This window comes from Eriocheir sinensis, chromosome 57 (assembly GCF_024679095.1).
Source record: "Eriocheir sinensis breed Jianghai 21 chromosome 57, ASM2467909v1, whole genome shotgun sequence".
In the NCBI taxonomy this organism is placed as follows: domain Eukaryota; kingdom Metazoa; phylum Arthropoda; class Malacostraca; order Decapoda; family Varunidae; genus Eriocheir; species Eriocheir sinensis.
The window spans coordinates 939,382-947,286 of NC_066565.1; the positions used below are offsets into that span (position 1 = coordinate 939,382).

Genomic DNA, 7,905 nt, shown 5'->3' on the forward strand with positions numbered 1-7,905 from the left:
CAAACACCCCTCCCTCGGCAAGCCTGTATGCTCCGACGGACCCCTCTCTCAGATCCGAGACTCATACGTAGAAGTTTCAAAATGGATTAGTTTTCACAGTGTTGGAATTGAAGATAGCATAGAGTCGTTAGCTCATCCAACGCTCGCATACAGTAATTTGAAGGCCCAGAATAGATTGAGGTGCTTCAGCTGGGACAAAGAGGAACCCTGCTTTAACCCGGTAGCAGCGGGGATCGTGTTTCTTAATGGTCCCCCCAAGCGAGAAAAATGAGAAAAAATACCCCTCACGCAAACCATTTCATAATATATATCAACGCATTTGTGATCAGATTATGTATCATCTATTTTGGGGGGGTTAAATCATGGCACAAATTTGGCCCGTTGCTGCTACACAATAAAGCCACAAATTTGGCCCATCGCTGCTACATGGTAAATCCACAAACTTGGCCCGTCGCTGCTATGCGGTAAAGCCACAAATTTGGCCCGTCGCTGCTACACGGTAAAGCCACAAATTTGGCCCGTCGCTGCTACACGGTAAAGCCACAAATTTGGCCCGTCGCTGCTACACGGTAAAGCCACAAATTTGGCCCGTCGCTGCTACACGGTAAAGCCACAAACTTGGCCCGTCGCTGCTACACGGTAAAGCCACAAATTTGGCCCGTCGCTGCTACACGGTAAAGCCACAAATTTGGCCCGTCGCTGATACCGGGTTAATTTGAAGGCCCAGAATGGATTGAGGTGCTTGTGGCTGGGACAACGAGGAATCCCACTTTAATTTGAAGGCCCAGAATGGTTTGAGGTGCTTGCGGCCGGGACAAAGAGGCGGCCCACTGTTTTGTCTTGGCTAAGCATCTGCCTTTAGCTTAAGAGTGTGACGGAAGGAGATACTATATTATATTTTTTACTGATTGATATATATACACACACGCACGGTGGGCCTTGGGTTTCACGGACTGTACGCAGGGAAGGGACGCCACTAGAGCCCGGAAGTGTGAATTCTCGTAACGGGAATGAGCGAATAAATGATAAATTATCGTGAGTGAATTAAATTAAAGGCGAATTAGCATAAGGTATTTTTTCCGCTTATTTCTCACAGCAAAAAATAACTGAGTAAATAAATATGAATAAAGACAACTAGTAAACGTCATTGTGAATTACGATTGACTTGCGTAAAATGATTATTGTTTACGAATTTATCCGGAAAAATCAAAATTCCGGGAAAATTACGTTCAGGAAATTCAGAATCTGCCGTTCATATGTTAATTTACCTTTCCTAACGTGGAGCCTCGTGTGTATGTGTGTGTGTGTACGTGTGTGTGTGTGCGTGTATCTGTGTGTATGTGTGTGTGTGTTGTGGTTGTCTCAGATGTTAAATTTCCTTGTTTTTGTTGATAATCTGTCGAGTCTATAATGTTTAAGTGTCCGCTGTGCCTGGTGTCGTTTTCATTACTATGAGAAGAAGAAACAGAACATATAATAGAAGGTTGAAAGAGAAGGAAGGAAAGAAAACGGAGAAACAAAAGGAAAAAGGAAACAGGACATATAATAGAATGTAAAAAGAGAAGCGTAAAGAGAATTAAGGAAAGAAAAAGGAAGAAGGAAACAGAACATAACAAAAGGTAGAAAGAAGGAAAGAAAACGGAGAAACAAAAGGAAAAAGGAAACAGGACATAGAAGGTTGAAAGAGAAGCGGAAAGAGAATTAAGGAAAGAAAAAGGGAAAACAAGAGGAGGAGGAGGAGGAGAAAAATACCCATTGAGCAAGCGCAGTTTACATGATGCTAAAACTCTATTTGGTCTAACACAATGTCCACAGCTTTCATGACCTCCTAAGTTAACCCCACGCTGTTTGTTATCATGTAAAACTGTAAAAATACATTGTTTATACGGTACCAAAACCCCCGGCAGTTTCATTAGCCTGTGTTTAGCCCCTTGACTGCGGATTTCCTACCAGAAGACCTCGCCAAGCTACAGGAGTGGAGCAAAAAGTGGCTGCTACAATTCAGTGAAGAAAAATGCAAAGTCCTGCACCTTGGGAGGGATATCCAGCACACCAATACCACATGGGAAACACTCCACTATCCACCACAGAGGCAGAGACAGACATGGGAGTGTATGTTACCAGGCTACCAGTGAAGGGATATCCAGCACACCAATACCACATGGGGAACACTCCACTATCCACCACAGAGGCAGAGAAAGACCTGGGAGTGTATGTTACCAGGCTACCAGTGAAGGGATATCCAGCACACCAATACCACATGGGAAACACTCCACTATCCACCACAGAGGCAGAGAAAGACCTGGGAGTGTATGTTACCAGGCTACCAGTGAAGGCAAAACCCGTGACAATCGCAGCGGATGGGTTAAGTACGGCTGGTGTTCTTGACGAGCCATTTCCACCTGCCTCTGATGTCCGCCAAGCTAGAATTCATCTTCCCATGTACGCTAAACACCTTATATACTCTATCCTGGTTATGTTTTGTCATCCCTCGTAGATTTCCCTTCGATAACCTCTCGGGTGAAGAAGAGTCATTCCTCGGAGATCTTCAGTCCTATGGGGGTGAGAATGAGACAAGCGAGTACTGAGAAGCATCTGTTGTAATGTTCGATAAATAAACGTATACAATATCATCGGGGAGACTCAGTTTGCAGAATATACACTAGCAACAACTCAGTGGAAATTAGTGAGTGACCTACCTACACACACACACACACACACACACACACACACACACATACATATACACACATACATACATACACACACACACATACATACACTCACACACACACACTGGTCATAAGACAACGTATTCGTAAACATATCGACAATTCTCGTCCTCATTACGTAAGGTGTATCTCTCGACGTAAGTACCTTTCGGGGAGACAAAACGACAGCCCCAAATTTTGTTGACAGGAGCGACATTTGACGACTGAAACTTAAGTGACAATTGACGAACCGAAAGTGACATTTGACGACTGTAACTGAAGTGACATTTGACGAACCGAAAGTGACATTTGACAGCTGAAAATTAAGTGACATTTGACAAAACTTGAGTGACAATTGAGAACCGAAAGTGACATTTGACAAAATTTAAGTGACATTTGACAAAACTTAAGTGACATTTGACAAAACTTTAGCGACATTTGACAAAACTTAAGCGACATTTGACAAAACTTGTGACATTTGACAAAACTTAAGTGACATTTGACAAAACTTAAGCGACATTTGACAACCGAAAGTGACACTTGACAAAACACAAGCAACATTTGATGACCGAAACTTATCCAACATTTGGCAACTGAGACTCGAGTGACATTTGACGACCGAAAGTGACAATTTGACGACCAAAATCAGAGGCAACACTTGACAACTCTTTACGTCAACAAGAAATGGTTAAAAATAAATCAATCTTTTTCTTGCAATATAAAAAAAAATAACATCAGAACAGAGATAAATGTCGACACAATCACACAAATAAAAAAAAATATATAAAAAACACAAATTGGTACCTTCGAAAATCACATAATTAGCAACACACACAATAGCTATATACATAATAAACACAAACTTAATAATAATAATGATAATGATAATAATAGTATGCTAACAACCTTGTATTAAAATTTTCTCTAATGTGAAATACAGATATAGTTAAACATAGTGACAACTAGTATATCCTTGAACACTCTCTCTCTCAATTTTATTCTTTTATAATTCTTTCTCTCTCTCCCTTCCTTCCTTCCCTCCTTTCTCTCTCTTCCTTCCTTTCTTCCTTCTTTCTTTCTTCCTTTCCTTCCTTCTCTCTCTTCTTTCCTTCCAGTTCTATCTTTCCTTCCCTTTTTCCTCCTTTCATTCTCTTTTCCACACTGCCATTCTCTCTCTCTCTCTCTCTGTGTCGAAGGTGCCGTGAGCTTACATATGGAATGCCGAAGAGTATTGGAAATCGTTGCTTTATTGTAAAACCTTTAATATGTGCCGAACTAACCGAGAGAGAGAGAGAGAGAGAGAGATGTTATGGTACCCCTCTCTCTCTCTCTCTCTCTCTCTCTCTCCCTCCTTCACCTAAACTCACTCTCAGAACACAACCTCAAAAATACATATAAAAAGGACTAAACAGATTATCAATAGTCGCTAGCAGCAAGTCTAGGGTATGCAAGATCGCTGGTACACACACACACACACACACGTACGAAACCTCAACAAAACATAATCAATTGTCGTTTTAGAAGCTCGTAACACACACACACACACACACACACACACACATACCTACGTAACCTCAACAAAACGTAATCAATTGTCGTTTTAGAAGCTCGTAACACACACACACACACACACACACACACACACACACACACACACACACAATTTTACAAGCCTATACATAAGTCATATAATGTGTAGGTGAACTTGAGATAGAGAAAGAGATAGAGAGAGAGAGAGAGAGAGGGAGATAGATGTGATGTTACCCCCCTCTCTCTCCCTCTCTCTCACACACACACACACTCACTCTCTCTCCCGAAACACAAATATAATATCGCAATACATTTCTACCTATATACAAATTGAGACTTTTACTAAGACCTACTATACATGTCATTCTCTCTAAGGGCAGGCTTCTTTGGTATAATTTATGGTATATAGTCGCGGGTATGTATGGAAATAGTGCCCGAGAGAGACAGACGAGACTTATGCTAAATATGATGTCGGGTATTTCGACGTTGGTGGTGACCTGACAGACTTACGAGGCGAGATGGAGGTCAGTTGGTCAGGTCAGGGAAATGATTTTAGTGGTATGGAAGGAAAGAGGAGGAGGAGGAGGAGAAACAGGAAGAGATCAGTATATTCACAGTAGGAGGGAAGGATGAGGAGGGAGGGAGGGAGAGAGAGGAAGGAAGGAAGGAAGGGAGGGAAGGAAGGAAGAGAAGAAATGTTAATAAGATGAATCGGAAAAGATATATTTGAAGAAAGAGGAGGAAGAAGAAGAGGAAGAGGAGGAGGAGGAGGTTGGAGGTTGGAAAAAAAAGGAAAGAGGGGAAATTTGAGGAGGAAGAGAAGGAAGAGGAGGAGGAGGAGGAAGAGGAAGAGTTGATCAAAAAAAACAAAAACAAAAAAAAGACACAAAGCTCGACTGGAACACCAAAAAATAAAAAATAAAAAAACCCTAAAACTTAAAACCAAAGGGCCGAGAAACTACTTAAAAAAAATATCACCTCTCTCGTAACAAGAACACGCCAGCCTAGCCTACACGCGCTCCTGGCCTATGTTGACGCAGGTGCTTATATTATGCTTTGATTCGGTACAGAAGGAGAAGTAGAATGAGCGATGACCTCTATATGTGACAAATGTATGAGGGGTGTGTGTGAGTGTGGGTTCGGAATGTCTATAAGCGGAACGTATAGGGAGTTTGAATGTGTGTAGGAGAGGGCACAGGAGCGATGACCTCTATATGTGACAAATGTATAAGGGGTGTGAGTGTGAGTGTGGGTTCGGAATGTCTATAAGCGGAACGTATAGGGAGTTTGAATGTGTGTGTGGGAGAGGGAGGAGGATTGATGACCTCTATCTGTGACGAATGTAAAATGTGAGTGTGGGTTTGGAATGTCTATAAACGAAATGAACGTAAGTAATCATCGGTATGTGTTATGTCGTACTATATAACACCTGGTCTTGTATGTGTCGCTAATCTATAATAGCCAATCTTGTATGTGTCGCTAATCTTCAATGCCTTAAGACAGTACAGAGAATGAGGTTGAAATATTAGCTGATATTCGCTTTAACTTCACTCGGAATCAAATATCTTCTTTTCAGTGTTAATTCGTACTATATAATACTTGATCTTGTATGTGTCGCTAATCTTCAATGGCTTAAGACAGTACAGAGTATGAGGTTGAAATATTAGCTGAGATTCGCTTTAACTTCACTCGGAATCAAATATCTTCTTTTCAGTGTTAAGTTGTAGTCTATGACGTCCAATCTTGTATGTGTTGCCAGCCTTCAATGCCTTAAGACAGTACAGAGAATGAGGTTGAAATATTAGCTGATAATCTTCAATGCCTTAAGACAGTACAGAGAATGAGGTTGAAATATTAGCTGAGATTCGCTTTAACTTCATCGAATCAATCACATTTTTCTTTTCGCAACCGTTAATTTAACACATATCACTAATCTTGTTGTCTACTTTTTCAGCCGTCAACAGCCTAGTTCAATGAAAATGAGGTCAATATATTAGCTGAGATTGCCTTCACTTCACTACGAATTCCACGTTTTCTTCGGCAACTGTTAATTCATACAACATATCACCTAATCTTGTACGTATTTCTCGCCGTCAATAGCCTAGGAGAGTGCAATGAAAATGAGGTCAATATATTAGCTGAGATTGCCTTCACTTCACTACGAATCCCACGTTTTCTTCGGCAACTGTTAATTCATACAACATTTCACCTAATCTTGTACGTACTTTCAGCTGTCAACAGCCTAGTACAACGAAAATGAGGTCAATATATTAGCTGAGATTGCCTTCACTTCACTACGAATTCCACGTTTTCTTCGGCAACTGTTAATTCATACAACATTTCACCTAATCTTGTACGTAATCCTCGCCGTCAATAGCCTAGGAGAGTGCAATGAAAGTGAGGTCAATATATTAGCTGAGATTACCTTCACTTCACTACGAATCCCACATTTTCTTCGGCAACTGTTAATTCATACGACATATCACCTAATCTTGTACGTATTTCTCGCCATCAATAGCCAAGGAGTGTAATGAAAATGAGGTCAATATATTAGCTGAGATTGCCTTCACTCCACTTGGAATTCAATATCTTTACTAATAATTTTTCCTTCACTCGTAATTCAATATCTTTACCAATAATTTTTCCTTCACTTGGAATTCAATATCTTTTCCAATAATTTTTCCTTCACTCGTAATTCAATATCTTTACCAATAATTTTTCCTTCACTCGTAATTCAATATCTTTTCCAATAATTTTTCCTTCACTCGTAATTCAATATCTTTTCCAATAATTTTTCCTTCACTCTGAATTCAATATCTTTTCCAATAATTTTTCCTTCACTCTGAATTCAATATCTTTACCAATAATTTTTACTTCACTCTGAATTCAATATCTTTTCCAATAATTTTTACTTCACTCTGAATTCAATATCTTTACCAATAACTTTCACTTCACTCGTAATTCAATATCTTTTCCAATAACTTTTCCTTCACTCGGAATTCAATATCTTTTCCAATACGTATTAAATCATTCTATATATAACTTACATCTCCTATATCCCGGTCCTTACGACACTAGCCTACGACAGCCAAGTACGTCGACCAAAACAACAATAATAAAAAATAATACCCTAAGAGAGGTCGTCGTGGGAACACACACTCGTCGAAACATAGATACAGGTGTTGAGTATACGCTAATAGGTACACGCACACACACGCGTACGTACATGCACGGCTAAACGATCGGAGGTGACGGAAAGGAGACGTTAGTGGTAGGAGGTAAGTACGCGGAGGATAGTGTGTGAGCGAGCTGTGTTTCGTTGATGAGACGTTGGATAAAGCCCCAAGATTATGTTTAGGATGACACACACACACACACACGTCGAATAATTACAAATGTATTAGTTTACCATTTTAAGTAAGTCGTTTTCTGTCATTCTAGTCATTCATCACTGCAACAAGTTTCCACACACACACACATGTCGAATAATTACAAATGTATTAGTTTACCATTTCAAGTAAGTAGTTTTCTGTCATTCTATAGTCATTCATCACTGCAACAAGTTTCCACACACATACACACATCAAATAATTACAAATATATCAGTCTGCCATTTCAAGTAAGTGGTTTTCTGTCATTCTATACAGTCATTCATCACTGGAAT

General features: G+C 40.1%; 1 long non-coding RNA gene across 1 annotated transcript; it reads right to left on the reverse strand.

Annotated features, from left to right (window-relative positions):
• Positions 1-1,288: 1,288 nt before the first annotated feature.
• On the reverse strand, positions 1,289-4,373 carry LOC126984433 (uncharacterized). Its single transcript, XR_007736727.1, has 2 exons — positions 4,285-4,373; positions 1,289-4,201 (listed from the first exon to the last, which is right to left on the reverse strand). It is a non-coding gene; the product is annotated as an uncharacterized LOC126984433 (long non-coding RNA).
• Positions 4,374-7,905: the final 3,532 nt, after the last annotated feature.